Source organism: Ochotona princeps, chromosome 2, assembly GCF_030435755.1.
Source record: "Ochotona princeps isolate mOchPri1 chromosome 2, mOchPri1.hap1, whole genome shotgun sequence".
NCBI lineage: Eukaryota > Metazoa > Chordata > Mammalia > Lagomorpha > Ochotonidae > Ochotona > Ochotona princeps.
Genome location: NC_080833.1, coordinates 51,123,817 through 51,143,008, shown reverse-complemented (window position 1 = coordinate 51,143,008; position 19,192 = coordinate 51,123,817).

Sequence of the window (19,192 nt, the reverse complement as noted above, 5' to 3'; positions counted from 1 at the left end):
AACTTTTTAAAAGCCATTCCAGTTGTTGACATTCCTCTTCTTCCAGACTGCAGCAATTACTATTTCTGCCATGTGTTGGGACATTTGGTCACCCACGCATCAGGTGCTTGTCTCTGGTTACTTGCCGTGGGTTGCCCTGACCTCTCCAGTGAACCTGAGAGCTGATTATCCATCCGCATGACTTCTGCCACCTGGGTCTTGACCACTCCCCAACCACTCTTCCTAGCATCTGACCCAGTTGTCCTAGGCTAAGGTCCAAAACTGATTTTGTATTTTTCTGCCCTTAACTTGTGTGTCCTGAACGTCCTCTCTGAACAAGTGGCACCTGTATCTATTTCATCACTTAAATTGGAAACTTCAGCACTTAAACATGCAATGTTCTTCCCCTGCCACCAGCCCCATCTGCAGCCCCCATCCAACAGTCTGTGTGTATGTGAAACGGGGAATGGGCTTCATATGCCTGGCAGTTTTATTAAAAAGATTTATTTATATTTTCTGGAAATTCATAATTATAGAGAAGCAGAAATAGAAAGATCTTCTATCTGCTGGCTCACTCCCCAAATGGCTGGAGCTGAGCCCATCCAAAGCCAGGAGCCAAGAGCTGGGTCACATATGCAGGAGAGCTGGTTGGGAAGTGGAACAGCTGGGACACGAACTGGTGCCCACATGGGATTCTGGTGCTTGAAGGGGGAGAGTTAACCAATTGAGCCACCGCACACCTGGCAGTTTTATATCATAAAACTCTGTTGAGGTCATTCCTCTCTTCTCCATGTCTCTGCTCTTGGCTAGGCACTCACCATCTCTTGCCTGGCTTGTCGAAATTGCTTCCTTTCCCTACAGCTCTCTTTTATTATTATTATTTTTTTTAAAGATTTATTTATTTATATTACAAAGTCAGATATACAGAGAGGAGAGACAGAGAGGAAGATCTTCCGTCCAATGATTCACTCCCCAAGTGACTGCAACGGCCGATGCTGCACTGATCCGAAGCCGGGAACCAGGAACCTCCTCCGGGTCTCCCAAGCAGGTGCAGGATCCCAAAGCCTTGGGTCGTCCTCGACTGCATTTCCCAGGCCACAAGCAGGGAGCTGGATGGGAAGTGGAGCTGCCGGGATTAGAGCCGGCGCCCATATGGGATCCCGGGGTGTTCAAGGCGAGGACTTTAGCTGCTAGGCCATGACCCCGGGCCCTCCCTACAGCTCTCTTCCCTCCCACTCCTTATTGCCTCTCCTGGCACTGTCATCATTCTAAAGGACAGTTGTAATCTGCACACTTGCCTGCTGACCCCTCCAGACCCACTCCTAGTATTTTCTCACACACACACACACACACACACACACACACGCACCATTCTCTAGGCACTTTCCTGCTTTGACCTTTTCCTCCCCTCTCTCCCTCTGCCCACCCCACATGGGCACTGGAAGCAACACCCGCTCCAGCCCTCGGCAGATGGACCACTTTCACCTCTGAGCTCCTGAATAATGCGCTTTTGATGCTTACACATTGTATTGTTAGTCACATTGATCTACAAATGAGCAGACACCATTCATGCCTTTTAGTACTCCCAGTGATAAACTCAGTGCCTGGCTGCTGAAAGGACAAATATTCCATCTTTGTTCATTAGGCATATTAACTGGTTGATTAATTGGAGGCTGTATAATTCTAAAATCAGTAAACAACTGTTGTAATGTAAAATCTCTAATGGCCCTGAAAGTTCTAGAAGCCTAACATTTGGAGCTCTTTGTTATTTTTCAAAGTCATCTCTTTTCCTTCATTTCCCTCCCTTCTCTCCTCCCCTCTTCAAATAGAAATTGAAGGTCCCCTGCATGGCAGGCCTGGGACTGGGTGTTAGGGATACCAAGGAGAAGAAGCAATAATTTTTGCTTTCAAGTTCACAGTTTAATGGGGTGGGAGAGGTGGGGAGCTGGGAATCTCATAACCCTGACATGGGGGCGCCTCCTCCCTCTTCCTGAGGGCAACTTTCTTTAACCTATGGGCCACTAGGCCCATCCCACTGTGTTCCTGGTTTGTTCATTATGGCAAGTGCTGCTTCCAGCCCCTATGTAGGCTGGTGACTATTGGAAGCTCCAGGTCATGGTCACCAGATACGATGACCCCCCTCCCCTGCCTGCCCCACCACCAACTCTGGCTCCAGGAAAGGATAGAGTGAGGCAGGCCTCCCTCTCTGACGAGTGGGTCTGTTCGGTCTTCCAGGCAGGACATGCATATATAAGAACACATTGTCAGTACGACCAATGTGTTCTGCAGCCACCAGTGCCTGCAGTCTTTCTTTGCACCATGCTACTGCGAATATCCAATCAACCCTCATCGTGAATGGATTTGTATCTGCAAATTCATCTAACCGCTAAAATGTATCTGTGGCCACAAAAATCAATACTTGCAGTGCTTTCGAGGTCATTCTGTTCACACCTGCAGGATGATGAAAAATCTGCCTCACCTGATGGGCATGTTCCCGGCTGAAGTCCAACAAAGGTACCCTTTGTCTTCTTGCTCCAGCTGTAGCACCGTGAACACGTGTCCTTTTCATGGTCTGCTTAGTGCCACATTTTTCTCATTTTTGTGCTTTTTGTTATTGATTTCACTGTTTAAGATGTCCCCCAGGCATGGTGCTGGAGTGCTGTCTGGTATTGCTAACAAGGACTGTGATGTGACTTATGGAGTGTATATGTGTGTTAGACATGCTTTGCTCAGGTCTGAGTGGCAGTGCTGTTGGCCATGAGGTCAGTGCTAATGATTCAACTATGTGTATATTGGATAAGGTGTCTTTAAAGAGTAACACACATAAAACAAGATTATATCTTGTCTGCCTTTCAAGAATGTTGACAGGAAAATGACCCTGTAGTTCTCTTTGGATAACGGTTCAGTATTAGTGTTCATGGTGACTTTCCAGAACATAGCTGTGCACACAGCAGGGATTAGTTTACTTGCTTATTATCCGACTCACAGAGAGAATGGAGCTCAAGGGGAACAGATCCACTGCTGGTATTGGAGTGATGCTCCACGCGCAGAAGGTTCTGCACAAATACTTGCTGGATGAATCAGCTGGGAGACACTTTGACTGTTAGGGGACAGGAAAGTAACATCTTGACTTTCATTATTCTGTAACTATAACTGAACAGCTCTTTCAAGCATAAACAGGCAGCCACAAACCACAATGGCAATAGACAGGAGCAGGCATTTTAATACAGAGAAATACGCCACCACTTCGGATGCTCACACTACATTTCAGCTTGATGGTTTGAGTGCAAACTCCTCCACTTACAACCCAGCTCCTTAATAACACGCCGGGGAGACATCAGGATGGGGTTATCAGCTTCTGATTTTGGCCTGGCTCAAGCTTTTGTCGATATTTGGGGAAAACACTAGTGGTTTTCGGATTTGCCAGTGGATGTTATGAACTGGCGCAGCCTGGCCCACCACCTGACCTGACCCATACGTATGACAGCAGGTACTGTAACCTGGTCTGGGTTGGGCTACTCCTTGCCTTGGTTCTTGCACTTACCTGCAGGGACTGCAACCTGACAAAGGAGTTGACCAAACTCCTCTATCTGGTCTCCTCCCAGTGGCAGATCTTGCACATACTGGTGGGTCCCTGGCCCAGGTAGGCTTTGTCCACCTGTTGTCCTGGCAGGAACTGTCCTTGCCCAATCGGCCTATACCCTTTCTGGTTCTTATTGTTGGGTGTTGCAGACAGCCCTCACATGGTTCAGCTAGAGCCAAGACCTATCTTAGCCTGTTCTACACCCACCCTGACTCTCACTAGTACCAGTGGGTGCTGGAGTCTAGCCTAGCCTAGACTCAGGCCTAGCGCAGACTCAGGCCACATTTGTGCCAAGGGAGATTGCAGTCATGTTCAGCCCGGGACAATGTACTGATTCTAACACTCGCATTCACCAATGGGAATTCCAGCCCATCCAGGGTGTCCCCACAGCTCCCCAGCCAGGCCTGATCCCAGCCACAGTTCCTGTGCGTGGCAATGGAGATTACTGTTCCACATAGGTGAGCCCATATATTCCCCCTGCAGATTCTGCCTCCAGACCTAATTCACTCATGTATTTGTCGACTTCATGGCCTAGTATCACAGAACCTGTTCCCTTTTCTGACACTTTCTGGAGGGTTCCATGTGGTAGCCATTCAAGTAGAGACATGTCACTATTCTTTAGCCTTCTTCTCTGCCACTGTGATGCTCAAATGTGAATCTTCAAAATACATTTAAAAAATTGTTCTAGTCATACCTGTGACTGTCACAATAGAAATTACTAATATTTTCATGTCACACTATACTTATAGATAATCTAAAACACAGCTAATACTAATTGAAGTAGATTTATTGCCTACCACTGCTTGTTATTATTTTATTAATAATAAAGAAATGCTTCAGAATCGTCACAGGTTAGTAATTATATTTGAGTGCAAGTGACTTCCTTTGAAATCTTATGAGTTTTATTTCCATATTTAAACTGGTACACATACAAGTATTAGAAGAGCTCCAGGAATCACCTTCTTCCCTAAGACTATCAAAAATGTTTATGGTCCACAAAAACTTAAGGTTCCTAAACGGTATAGCAACAGTTCAAGGCCACATCCAGGCAATGTGAAGTTACCCAAATAGTGCACCCTAATCTGCCTCTGAGCATCACCATGCAAAGGGCTCCCTAATGCCAAGGCCCCTCCAGAAACCACTCCCCTGTGCATCCCTTAAAATCCCCAGCACAGTGAATCCAAGGGATCTCATAGTGTCCATCAAGTGGTGATGTGCAGTGAAAATCTGGGCAAACCGAGATGCTAAGGTGAACTATGTCAACCAGTGGATTCTGCAGTGATTTCATCGTGCTTGGAATGGCGAGATGGGCAGAAATTCAGAACTGTAGAATTATCAAAACCTCTTGAACAGGACCCTCGGACCGTGCCCCACATTGGAGACATGGGATGGGTGGGAGGCTAGGTGGGACTTCTCCCTTTATCTCCCCTCTTGCCCCAGATACAGAAAAAAATAATAATGTGGAAACAATGGTCTTACCTACTTTCCTGTAGCCCTTGACCCTTTGTGCCCTAATCAACTATGTAAAGATTATTAAAATAAAATAATTACAAAAAAAAGTGGCGATGTGTTTTCATGCAAGATTTTGATGTCCTGGACTACCTGGGTGGGCCTGATTATATTACAGGGGCACATGTACATGGGAGCAGGAGGTCAGTGTCCCTGGTAGATGTGACAGTGGAAACATGCACTTGGGGCCAGAAGAGGCCACGTGCCAAGGAAAACAGGTGGCTTCTAGAAACCTTAAAGGGCAGAGAACCCGACCACCTCCTCAATCCTCCAGAAGAGTCAGCCCTACAAATGCCTTGATTTTAATTCCAAAAATTGCATTTCAGACATCAGGTGTCCAGAAATGGAAGAGAACAGAGGCATGATCTTCCCAGCCACCAGGATTGTGGTCATTTGTTACCACACCTTAGGAAGCCCTTGAGCCAGTTAGCCTCTCCTCGCTCTCCTTGTTCGCTCATTCTTTCACTTAGCACTGTGTAATAGTTTCTTCTGTGATGATGAAAATGCCCTGTGTGTACACTGGCACCCATTATCCCCAAGTAGCCACTGACACAGGGCTACTGAGGGTGAGCAACTGAATTTTCAGTTTCATTTGTTGAATCTGAATCTCAAAATAGCCATTTATGCCTATTGCTACCATATTGGATGGTACAATGTTTACTATAATGAAAACATAGACATTGGGACGGTGCGATGACTCAAATGGCTAATCCTCTGCCTGCAAGCATTGGCATCTCACATGAGCACTGGCTTAAGTTCCAGCTGTTCTACTTCCCATCCGGCTCCATGCTTATGGCCTGAGAAAGCAGTCGAGGATGGCCCACAGCCTTGGAACCCTGCATTTGTTGCAAGAAGCTTCTGGCTCCTGGCTTTGGATTGGCTCAGTTCAAGCCATTGCACCCATTTGAGAAGTGAACCAGCAGATGGAAGATCTCTGTCTCTGCTACTCTCTGTAAATATGCCTCTCCAATAAATAAAACTTTAAAAAAGAAAGCACAGAGGTAAAGGTCTTCAAACAGGCTGTATTGGCACGGTTTGAATGATAAGAGAATAAAATGAAGATGAAAATTAATCCTGTTGTTAGCCCTCTGTTATGGGGTGTGAGCGAGAACACACCAAATACGCCTAAAGTTTATTAAGGAGTCTTTATTAACCAAGCTTGGGGATAACAGAGCACACTAGAAATAGCAAATCACAAGTCCATATGGCAATCCAACCAATCCTAATCCAACCAAACATAACCCCAAGAGGAACATCCATTAAACTGAAGACCTACGTCCCAGCTTCCCCAACATTATAAATTATTCTAAGAGACATGCAACAAATAACCTGGACACACTTACAAACCTTCAGACATTCACCTTTTCCTAGCTTCTCTGCCCACATTCCACTACTGCCAGGCCTCACCTCTCCTGGAACTCCTGACAGCACACAAACCAGAAATAACATTGTATATCCATTGTCCCATCTAAGCAGCACACAAGGACCATGCTCAGGGGATTACCTGTCCGGGATCAGCCAAGAGTCAAGATGCTAGAGTAACGGAAGTACCTGACCAAAAAGAGAGTGAGTCCCTGCTTCATGGGCCTTTTAAAGGGGCTTGTGTGTGCCAGTAGGGAATGCAACACCCAACCAGCACACCTCCCACCGGTTTAGGTGAGGGACGAGTGTGTGATGGGCAGAGCCGGGAAGGGCTGCAATACTCATTGGTTCCAATGGAGGTCGGGGCTGAGAATAGAACCAACCCAGGGGTTATAACCACCAGCTGATCCGAGTGATGGATTGTGACGGGCACTGTGCTTACTATTACATGTAGGAGCCTGGACTGGGAACACCTCAAAGTTTCTTTGGGGATTCCCCTGAACGTAATGGAGGAATCAAAACATTAACTAAGAAAAGATGGAAGATGGAGTAGATCAATCAACCACCTCAGCTATATGTTGGCAGCGAAATACTGGACAAGGGGAAACTCTAAGATAGACTATGTCAACCAGTGGACTCTGCACCAGTCTCATCGTACCTGGATTGTTGCTGATGATATGTTGGAGCTTCTAATTGATTGGGGTGACGCTCTGCGGGCTCTGCCTTCAAACCTGAGAGGACGTCCCTAAAAGGCCATTGAACTTGACTGGACAGTGGGATGCTGGACTCTATGTATGGTGTGTGCTTGTAATGAGGGAATCCCAATGGAACTTGAGCTGTGGTTATGCATCAAGGTGAAGGAAACCACCATGGAGGAAGGGTTTGGGGTGAAGGGGAGAGAATCCCAGTACCTATGAAATTGTGTCATGTAATACAATGTAATTAGTGAATAAATGAGTGGAGAAAAAAAAGGGGGGCTTGTGAAGGGAGTGGTTACACAATAATGCAATACTGTCCCCTCTCAGATGATAGGTGAGTCACAGGTGGCCAGAAGCGAATACCTAGGTGTTGGGGGGGGTGGTGCTGAGGATGGAATTAGCATTCCATTATTGTTAGGCCCCACCTTCAGGACAGAGGATAGGGGACACAGCCACATTTCATTTGCCCACTGTCAATGGGTGCTGGCTATCACTGGCACCCCATAACACATCCAGTGTATGCTTAAACTGATGCATGCCCACTGGTCCCCTAGGCAAAAGGCCTGGGCAACGAACTTGGGTTCCAACCTAAGCTGTATGTATGATAGCTCTCTGCCCGGAGGAGAATGAGAAGTAACATCCAGCGACAGGTGTTTGGTGCAGTAGGTAGGATGCCCTTTGGGCTGGCCACATCACATATTGGAATGCCTAGTTCAAGTTCTGTCTCTGCTTCCAATTCCACCTCCCTGTCAATGTGCTTTCTAGAAGACAAGCAAACAATAGTGCAAATGCTTGGGTTCTAACCACCCATGGACATTTATGGAGTGAACCAGTGAATGAAAGATTTCGGTCTGCTTCTCTCTCTCTCTTTCTGTTTTTCAAATAAATGAAAATTAAAACAAATCAAAACACTATTGTCCATTGAGCATTAGGAAAAGTATCAGGCCTGGGTGATAGCTATATTACAGATGACCACATTTCGATGTCACAGCAAACCTGTGAAGTAGCCATCTTGATTCCCATGCTACAGGTGAGTGTTAGCTATCCCTCAGTGATTGCTTGGTGCGCGGAGCCTATAATAACACGTGTGGACTCTGACCGATGGTCAATAGCCACAGTTTATTACTGGCATCAGACTGAAGGTCATATAGGATAAGGGAGGAGGTATTGAGCTTATCCATGGAATCTACCAATTGTTTCCATACCCTTGTTTGGAACTCTTTTGTTTTGTATATCCCACCAAGTGTTCTCATTCATATGCTATCCACTTACAAATGATATCCATTTAGTTATATGAATGGTACCCATTCAGTTGTTTTCATGCAAATGATATCCAATCAGTTACACAATGTTACAATCAGTTACAAATGTTATCCTATCAATTGTAATCCTGTTGATCTTCTAGGGTCACAATCTCCTTCTATGGGGGAGGAAAGGGGAATTGGAGAGCTAAGTGACAGATTCAAGGGCCCAGGTCATGAGAGCCAGATGTGAGCTCACAGCTTCCCCAGTGTCTCTGGTTTTGCCCAAACTCTGCTGAGCATCAGCCTCTTCACAAAGGATGTAGAACAAGCTGATCCAATCAGTCTCCCCTCTCAGCAATAAGAGGACCAAATTAAGGAATAGCTCAGCATTGTGGACAAGGCCATGGTGTTGCAAGTGCCCCAGGAAGGGAGGCGACATTTTCTGAGAATACCAACAAGGCACAGAGCTCTGAGGTGGTTCTGCACTCTGACTGATACTGAAAATACTTTAGATTTTCCATTTAAGAAATGCCCAAAGCCCAGCCTGTTTAAATCTTATAAAAACCGGTATCAGTTTGGAGAGGTTATCATTGCTTTTCCAATTCCAGTTAACATTAAAAATGCAAATGCCTTCCATTTAAATATAGCCTTTGGGGCCCGGCGGCGTGGCCTAGCGGCTAAGGTCCTTGCCTTGAACGCACCGGGATCCCATATGGATGCCAGTTTTAATCCCGGCAGCCCCACTTCCCATCCAGCTCCCTGCTTGTGGCCTGGGAAAGCAGTCGAGGACGGCCCAATGCATTGGGACCCTGCACCCGCGTGGGAGACCCAGAAGAGGTTCCAGGTTCCCGGCTTCGGATCGGCGCGCACTGGCCCGTTGCGGCTCACTTGGGGAGTGAATCATCCGATGGAAGATCTTCCTCTCTGTCTCTCTTCCTCTCTGTATATCTGACTTTGTAATAAACTGAATAAATCTTTTTTTTTTTTTTTAAATATAGCCTTTGGCCACCAGCTCAGAGCCTGCACTACACATGGTGAACCACAGCAGGCAACCATTCCTTCCCTTCCTCTATACTTCCCAACTTCTCCCCAGGGCCTGCACAGCTCAGAAAGAAGGAGGCCGAAGACTCCAGGAAAACCCATGTTGCACCAGGATGATGGTGGCGCCACTTCCAGGCACCTGAACGCCTCGGTGCTCAGAGGTTGTCCCATTCTACTCTTTCATTTGGACTAAGGGCACTATTGGTTTCTTTGCACTTCTGTTCCCAGGACCCAGCCCTTGTCCCTACTTTTTTTTTTCTTTATTTTTGACAATCTTTACATAGTTGATTAGGGCACAAAGGGTCAAGGGCTACAGGAAAGTAGGTAAGACCATTGTTTCCACATTATTATTTTTTTCTGTATCTGGGGCAAGAGGGGAGATAAAGGGAGAAGAAGTCCCACCTAGCCTCCTACCCATCCCACATCTCCAATGTGGGGCATGGTCCGAGGGTCCTGTTCAAGAGGTTTTGATAATTCTACAGTTCTGAATTTCTGCCCATCTCGCCATTCCAAGCACGATGAAATCACTGAAGAATCCACTGGTTGACATAGTTCACCTTAGCATCTCGGTTTGCCCAGATATTCACTGCCAACACATGGCTAGGGTAGTTGATTGATTTGTTTTGTCCTCTATCCTCTGCTGTGGTACCAAGTGTACTCTGCAGTGTCCACTGCACTGTCTCAGCCTCTGAGGAGGCTCAGCTTTGACACTTGCATTCCGTGGCAGACCATGGAACCTGCACTTTTCTTCATATTTGGGGTTCTAAGTCCGGCAATTTGATTAGGGAGATCCCCAAAGAAACTTTGTCTGAGGTGATCCCAGACCAGCTGCTTGTGTGTACTTTCAAGTACAGGGCCTGGCACAGTCCATTGCCCCCAATCAGCTGGTGGTTGCAATTGCTGGGTTGGTTCTGTTTCCAGTCCTGTCTTCCACATGAACCAATGGGTATTGCAGTCAAGCCTGATTCTGCCCACCACACACTCGGCCCTCACATAAACCAGTGGTAGCCACAGCCTAGGTGAAGCAACCCTCAATAACCCCCACCAGGCCCACTCCCTGCCCTGGTTCCTGTACTTGCCCATATGTGCTGCAGACTTCTTCAGTCTGCCCCACATCCCATTCAGCTCCCCTATATGTCAATGGGCATTAAAGCCTAGTTCAACCCAACCAGGCCCACTATCCAGCCCACGCACATGCTGGTGGGTGTCGTTCTGTCTAGCCAGGTCTGCCCTATTCCTCCTTTTCATGCTCTTCAGTGGGAGTGATAACCCAAGAGGGAGATGCACCTTATTTCACTTTCAGGGTGGTTCTGCAGTGTAACATGACAGTTAAACTGTCAAGCATCTACCATCTGATGCTGCAGCAAAGCTCAACCAACCCTCACCCATTCTGATTTATGCTTGCACAGTAGGGATAGTCAACCAAGCTCTTCCCTAATCTGACTCACAGAGGACCACAGGCGTTGTAGCCCTGCCCGGTCTGATCTGCCCCAATCCTGACTCATGCTTTCCAGTGGGAGAGGTGTTCCAGCAGGGGTACCCTCCACTTTCTTCCTACCAGCTTTATCCTCTCCCTCCCTGTTTCCTACGTGTGCTGCTTGGGCGCTGTGGCCCAGTCTGGCATGGCCCACCTCGCTTCGGCATCTGCCAGTGGGTGCTGTAACCTGGCCTGGCCCAGCCTACCCCCAATTCCAGGTGGTGAGGGTTATAGTCTATCCCAGCCCAGCATGCACCCAATCCCAGTTGTAATGTGTACTGGTACGTGTACTGGTCCGAACCTCAGTGTTCTGGTGCTCGGATTCTAGAGAGGGTGATGTGAACTGGTTCAGCCTGGTCTGCCCCCAACCTGTGCCAAATATATTCCAGTGGGTACCTTTCCCTGGCCTGGTCTGGGCTGCTCCCTATTGTGTTTCTTGCGCTCACCTGCAGGTACTGTGTTTTGCCAGAGGAGTTGCCCAGGTTCCTCCATCAGAACCACTCCCAATGCCAGGTCTCATGCATATTGGTAGGTCCATGAGCCATCCCTAGTTAGTCCACCTCCTGTCCTAGCAGGAGCAGTGGCCTTTCCTGACAGGCCTTCAACCTATTTCTGGTTCTTACTGTTGAATGTTTCAGCCTAGCCATGGCTCGTCCATACCCAGACACAGCTCACACATGGCTCAGAAGGGTGAGAGACCTAGCCTAGTCCGTCCTACATCTACTCTGGTCCTCCACAGCACCAGATGGTGCTGGAGTCTAGCCTGGCTTGGTGCGCCCTTGCCGGAGTCCAGCTCCAGCCTGGGTTTCGGAACTCGGGAAGGGTGCGTGGACGAGGCGCAGAAAGAAAGATGGACCACTAGGATTCCATGATGATAGTGGACACGGCAATAAAGCAGTCCACTTTATTTATACAGAATCAGTTAAACTCTGGCTCAGACTTTCCACGTCATGGTCAAGTGGGTGTTTCTAAGGACAACCATGCCATCTGCTTTATCCAAAAACAATAGGAATTCCTGCTACAATTCTTATCCTACAACCTAATCTTGTATTACAAAGAAAAGGAGAACCTAAAGATTAAGGAAAGGATGAAACCCTAAACACAGGTCCCTTGATTAGCATAAGGTCAATGGGGACACCCAAAACAGTAGGAATAATAGAAGGCCCTTTTGTAAGACATTATCATTGACATTAACCTCCAAGTTCACATTGTGTAAAAAGCCAGTCTCACAATAATGAAAATGCCTGGACAGATTAGAATTCTTCAGCTGAGCTGGCATAGTAGGCACGGGGAATGTCCAAGTGAAAAGCACACGGAGACCATGGTGGTGGTAGAAGTGCTGGGAGCCGTCTGCTCCAAAGCCTCCTTATTACATATTATCTCCTCTTCCCCCCAAGTCCATTAACAGGACAATAGGACGTCAATGAGTCTGCAAAGGCCAGGTGCTACTGCCTTAGGCCTGATTCCTGAGTGCTCAGCTTAAGGAATGTAAATCAGCTCCACAGCCCACAACACGCCCTGTTCCTACTTTAGAGTAAGAATTCAAGGAAGATTCAGTGAACAGATGAATTATTCACTCATTTGCCATCTTTTCAGCGGGGTTACTCTTGTCTCCAGCACTGTACATTAATTAATTTATTCAAAAGAAATTTTTTAAAAGAAAGCAAAACAAAACTACAGAAAGTACCACTTCTTGCTTCTGAGTGCAGTCTCGTGCTAAGGCATAGCCTGGGAAGCAGCCGATGAGCCTCATGCCCTTGTTTTTGTTAACCATGTGCGAGACTGGACTGAGCTCTGCCCTCCTGGCTGCGGCCTGACCCAGCCCGAGTGTGGTGGGCATCTGGGCCATCTGGGGAGAGATGGTTCCGGGAACCAGGAGTAAATGACAGTAAGGTCAGGCATGAAGGAGGGGCCAAACACCATCCCCAGGGAACTCATGTATTTGGCGGTAAGCTCCATGAGGGCTGGACTCGCTTATTTACCTCCACACCATAATGCTTCACACAGGGCCTGACCAGTGTGGGAAGCAGCCATGCTGAATAAACAGATGTCAGGAACCCATGAACCATCGTCAGAAGACACAGTGACTGGGAGTTCAGTAGACAGCAAGCCCTCTGCATACCTCTTCTTGATTACGAATTGTAATCATCAGGAGCCAGGGATTTCATCAGCTACTCAGAAGTAATGGAATACAAAGGACTGTAACCAGGTAGCTTGAAAAGGTAAAATGAAAACCGCCCTAATCCACTTGGGTTGCTCTAACAAGATGCCACAAACTAGATACTTTATACATAACATAACGCTTCCCACAGGCCTAGAGGCTGGGAAATTCAAGAACAAAGGGCCAAGAAATTCATAAACTGGTGAAGTCTTGTTTTTTGGCCACAGAGAGCATATTCCTGCTCTCTCCTCCAAGGGTCAAAGAAGCAGATAGCTCTCTGAGATCTCTATTGAAAGAGTGCTCATCCAGGGGCAGGTGTCTCTCTGTATTTCAAACAAATGAAAGGGAGAGAGAGAGAGAGAGAGAGAGAGAGAGAGAGAGAGAGAGAGAGAAAGAGAACTGAGCCTGCTGAGCAGAACATGGTTGGCACAGATGCAGGGCTGGTGTCAAAGCAGAGTGTGATTTGGAGCTGACACCACGGCTTCATAATGGGCGCAAGAATCTTCCCATTAATTCTTCCAGGCGCAGGCACTGCTCCTGGTCCCATTATATAGATGAGGGCTCCTTGAGGCCAGGTCTACATTTGTAAGGGATCTGCCCAGTCTCGCACAGCGCCTAGACAGAACATCCCATCCAGGAGTCTGCGCTACATCCTCTACAGGCACCCAGAGTGGTTTGTCTGGCTCTGCGGCAATCAGGCAGGCTTCTTAGGGAAGGTGACATTGGAATAGTGCCCTGAAGGATGAAGAGGAGTTTGTTGGCTGGCTGATTTTTTGGTTAAAGATTAGAAGTCTGAGCTTTGTTATAGGATAGTAAAGTGAGAAAAGCATTGTTCTGGTGGCACCGGCGAGAGCTGTCAGTTGCTAGCAGGGTCTGTTACAACTTGTGAATACTCCACAGCCTGTGGAGGACTGGCAGAACTGCCCTGCACCTGCTTCCCTGCTCTTACAGGCAGGGCCTAAGCCCCCACCCCACCAGCTCACCAGCTAGCTGCCAGCTTGACACTAGCACTTCAAATCTGTGCTGTCCCCAAGACCCTGTTAACACAAAAATATGAAGGAAGTTTGGCATACTGTTGCCATCCAGAGCTGGCAGGCCTGGCTTCAAATCAGGGCTGTGCCACTTAGCTTATTGAACAAATCACCTTGACTTTCTTAGTTCCTAAGTTTCCTCACCTATATAAAGGGAACAGCAGCAGTGCCTGCTTTTGGAGTCATCGGTATGACCCTGCTGCCCAGCGTGTACCAGGAGAGCCTTGAGGCTGGGCCTACGTCTGTAAGGGCTCTCGTGGTACATACTAGGCAGCAGCATCTTACCGATGGCTCCAAAGGATGGTGTTTTCCAGGAGTGTACTTCTGTAGGGGCAGGGGAAATTCTAGGATCACACTTATAGACTCATTCTTGACTTCCAAGTGTTTTCAATCTAGCGGCAAAGATGTCAAAGAGGAAAGGAAAAAAAAAATCCCACTGAAACCCACTGGCTTAACTCTTTGTGTCTCAGCCCTTGCAGTCTGCTCATCACACTCTGTAACCCTCTGAAGTCACTGCTAAAACCTTCCAAAGGCTTCCCTCTGCGCTCAGTACTGGAATCGGCTCCTTGACATTGTTGCCAAGGTCCTTTGGCATTGGTCCTCTGCCTCTTTGCCAGGCTCTAACTCTCCTCTCGCAGCTCCCACCATCCTACCTCCTTTTGTCCTTGCTGCAGCTGCTGAGGAATCCCCCAGGCCCTTTGTATGCTATGGTTTATCAGCAGGATGACATTTACCCAGGACCCTCTCCTCTTCACCCTTTGCCCAAATCCCTCCTACTTGGCTAAGGCTCCCAGCTGCTAAGTCAATACCCAAAGGAGGTTACTGACAGGGAAACTGGATGCTCCCAGGGCAGCAGGTTCCAGAGTATGGCTTGCACCCAAGGATGGCTGATAGCTTGCGTAGGGTTAGGGTTAGTTCTCCTCACCAGCCCTCACACTCCCAGGGACACCACAAGTGCTCTGTCTAATCAGTTGGATGATTAATTTGAAACTTAAACATAGGAGCTAACATTGTGCATTTGCAAGTAAAGCCTCTGCCTGCAGTGCTGGCATTCCATAACAGTGTTGGTTTGCGTCTTTGCTATTCTACTTCCCATTCATCTCCCCGTTAATGCACCTGGAAAAGCAGCAGAAAAGGGCCTGAGCCTTTGGCCCCTGCACCCGTGTATAAGCCTGGATGAAGTCCCTGCTCCCAGGTCCAGTCCTGCTGATTGTGGCCAGCTGGGGGAGTGAACCAATGAATGAAAGATCTCTCGCACTCACTTGCTCTGTCTGTGTGTGTGTATGTGTGTCTCCATTTCTTTCCATAATTCTGACTTTCAAATCTTTTTAAAGCAATGGTAACAAAGCCGGAGAGGTCTCTAAGCATTTTCTGCAGTTAGGAGTGGGGAGCACCTTCTCCCAGGGTCCAGGCTTCTAAAGAACAAGGAGTTCAGCGCCGGCGGCGGGGCTCGGAGTAGAGTCAGTAGGCAGAGGCTAGTGCTTAGTTATCAGGAGTAGGCAGCCTGTCGCTGTGCTTGTTTCTACAGCTCTAAGATAGAAACGGAGATGCCTCTGGTTCTTCTCACACAGGGTTGCGATGGGGTGACCCCAACACAAACCCTATGTAAACTTGCTCACCAAAGTGCCAAGTGCTGTACAGACATCAGGCACAATCACTCACTATTGTCATCTCCAAGGGTTAGTCCCGGCCATGGCCTGGCCAGTTTTCTTTACAGCAGCCCAGCGTGGGCTTTGAACGCTCCATCTTCTTCATCCCTGGAGCCAGGCCACGGATCCTTTGACACATCCACGCCCCCAGCTCAGGACTCTTACAGTTTACTGTTGGGTCCTTCCTTTGAGAGATAAAGAGCCAGCATGGGAGGTTGGGGAGCCAATCCAAGCTTCCGGTACCCTGTTCACCTCCCACCCCACTCCTGATTCACTTCCTGCATTTTATTCCTGTTCTCTGTGGAAACCAGAGAGACTGGTAGTAAAAATTTCCAGCATACTCCCATCATTTTAGGCCCCAGAACAATAAATCAAAGGACAAAACTCCTTTGGATTTTATCCAGACACACAAATGGGACATTCCAAAGAGTTAAAATTCCCCCAAACTTGGTTCTTTTTTTTTAAAAAAAGATTATTTTTTATTACAAAATCAGATATACTGAGAGGAGGAGAGACAGAGAGGAAGATCTTCCGTCCAATGATTCACTCCCCAAGTGAGCGCAATGGCCGGTGCTGTGCCGAACTGAAGCCAGAAGCCGGGAACCTGGAACCTCTTCCAGGTCTCCCAGGCAGGTGCAGGGTCCTAAGACTTTGGGCCATCCTCGACTGCTTTCCCAGGCCACAAGCAGGGAGCTGGATGGGAAGTGGAGCTGCCGGGATTAGAACCGACGCCCATATGGGATCCTGGTGGGTTCAAGGTGAGAACTTTAGCCGCTAGGCCACAGCGCCGGGCCCCAAACTTGACTCTTGAATAAGACAAAAGACATCCACAGAGTAACATTAATGAGCCTATCATATGTCAGGTATTTACATGTTTTGCATCTCTTAAACGTCTCATCAGCTATTATCATAGATAAGTAAATTGGTGGGAAGAGAGGTTCAGAAAGGTTTTGGCTGCATGAATGGCTACATGAGTGACTGGGGGGGGATGGATGGATGGTTACAGAATGGTTGATGTTTGGATGGTTGTGGGGATGGGTGGTGGAGCTTCTTGCATGAGCCATGCGGAAGTAACATCATCTCCCCAGAAGGGCAGAGCTGTAAGTCACACATGGTTTCCTCTTGAAGGCACTCCTAGGAAGCAGAAATGTCTGTCACAACAAGTGTGTGACAAGCTGGCAAAGCTTCTCCCTGGAGCAGCGGAGTCACATTTAAAACTCTGGTTATAAAGAATGTCAGTCAGCTATTCAATTTTCATTTTCTATTTTCATTTTATTTGAAAGGCAGAAAGACAGAAAGAGATTTTCTGTGTGCTGGTTTGCTCACCAAATGCTCAGATTTGGACCCAGCTGAAGATGGGAGCCAGGTTCCCCATGTGGGGAGCACGGCCTAAGTACTTAAGCCACCACCATCACCTCCAGGTTACAAATCAGCAGGAAGTTAGATTGGAAGTACATTGGCTAGTATACAAACCAGACACTCTACAATCGGATGCAAAGATACCAAGCAGTGACCTAATCTTCCCTACCAAATGCTTGACCTTCATTTTTTAAAATTGCCATTTTGGGACCAGAAGAATTTGCCTTGGCTCTCCCACTGACTCATGATGTGGCCATGGACAAGTTACTAGGTCCCTCTGCTCAGTTATCTCATTTGGGGCTGGTATTGCAGTTTACAGCAGGTTTAATCATTGCCTACCATGCTGATGTCCCATATCAGAGCACCCAGAAAACGGCAGAAATGGTTCAAGTGCTTAGTCCCTTACCACCCACGTGGGAGGCCCAGATGGAGTGCCTGGTGCTTAGCTTTGGCATGTACTGGCCCGAGCTATTGGCAGCTGTTTGAGGAGTGAACCAGCTGATGAAGGAGTGTGTGTGTGTGTGTGTGTGTGTGTGTGTGTGTAAGAGAGAGAGAGAGAGAGACTCTGCTTTTCAAATAATAAGTAATGAATAAAATTGCTTCACTTGTAAAATGGAGAGCTACCCAGAGTCGTAGTGTTGTGAATGCTAAATATACTCATTAGAAGATGTTAAACACAATCAGTTTCCCCTCTCTGTCCCCGCTCAGTGTGAGATGTGCCATGGGGAGTTAGAATGTCCCAGAAGCAGCTGGGCAGTCCCAGCGGTACTCCTTTGGGGCTGAGAACAGAAGAGTTTCTCCAGGCAGCCAGAGAGGCTATGACCTTTCCCTGTCCTGTGGGAATTGAAGGCTCTGCACTGTTGGTGACCTCAGAACTGTGGTTTCCTTGCAGAGGCCTGATTCCAAGAGACTCAAGAGTCCAGGGCCTGAGTCCAGGAGTCCCAGAGACTCAAGCCTGCCCTCCCTCGGGCTCATTTCTTCCCACCAGGAGTAGGGAAGAGACTGGTGTTGGGGTAGGGACAGAAAGGGGGAAGAGGCTGAACTTCTTGAGGACAGAGAAGGAAAATGTGTTCCTTAGGCTGCTTCAGGAGGGGAGCGTGTGCACGCACGCCCGTGTGTGGATGGATGTGCGGACAAAGGAGGGTGGGTGAGTGTGGGGTGCAAGTTTGGAAGAAACTATGGTGGAAGAGTGGGAGGGCGTGGCAGGACAGCAGAACGCAATGTGTTGCTGTGACTATGTATGTGGCATGGGGGTGGGCATGGGGAGAGGGTGGGACAGGGTGTTGGGGAACTGAGGGTGGTTGTGTTGTACTATGAGGGCGTGGGGTCTGTAGACGCCTAAAACCACACATCTGAGCACTGCCAAGAAGTTCTGCACTGGGAATCAGTAAATCAGTTATTTTCTGCTCACTCATATGTCCCCATCATCAACACTGGCTACAATAAGAAAAGTCACAAAAATCCTTCAAAGGACTCACAATCGAGTTGGAGAAGGTAAGATGCAGATGAGGTGCATGATTGTAACGAACACCCTGAACACCTGACATGTGTAACTAAAGCAGCTGCTCACAATCCTACCTACCTAATGAGTACTATGCTGACTCCCATTTCACAGATAAGGAAACTGAGCCTTGGCATAGCAAATGCAAGTTCCCACAGCTGGAGAGGAGAGGAACTGGGGGTGTGAGGGGCAGTGACCAGAGACTTCTTTCCTGGAGAGGTTTCTACCTGAAGTGACCTGTGTGGTCCTGTCCGTGGACAGGCGTACAGCCCTGTCTCCCTCAACCTCATGGACTTTGCGCGGAATGAGGTTCTCAGAGTCACGCTGGCCACAGGCTGACCTCTCTTAGCCGGGCTTATTAATAGGATCGTGTCCACTTCAGGCTTAAAATAGCTGGAGAAAGTCATTGGAAATGAACTTCCAATTGGGTGGTCAGAGCTCTTTTTATTGCTGCCCTCTCAAGAGAGTTCAAGAACTCTTATCACTTCCTGTCTCATTTATAGCCAAATAGTCATAACAGGAACACCCGTTGCCACCGGTCGCTTCCTGTGTAGAGGATGCCCAGGCTGCCTGAGGGACTCACAGGCAAATCCCACCC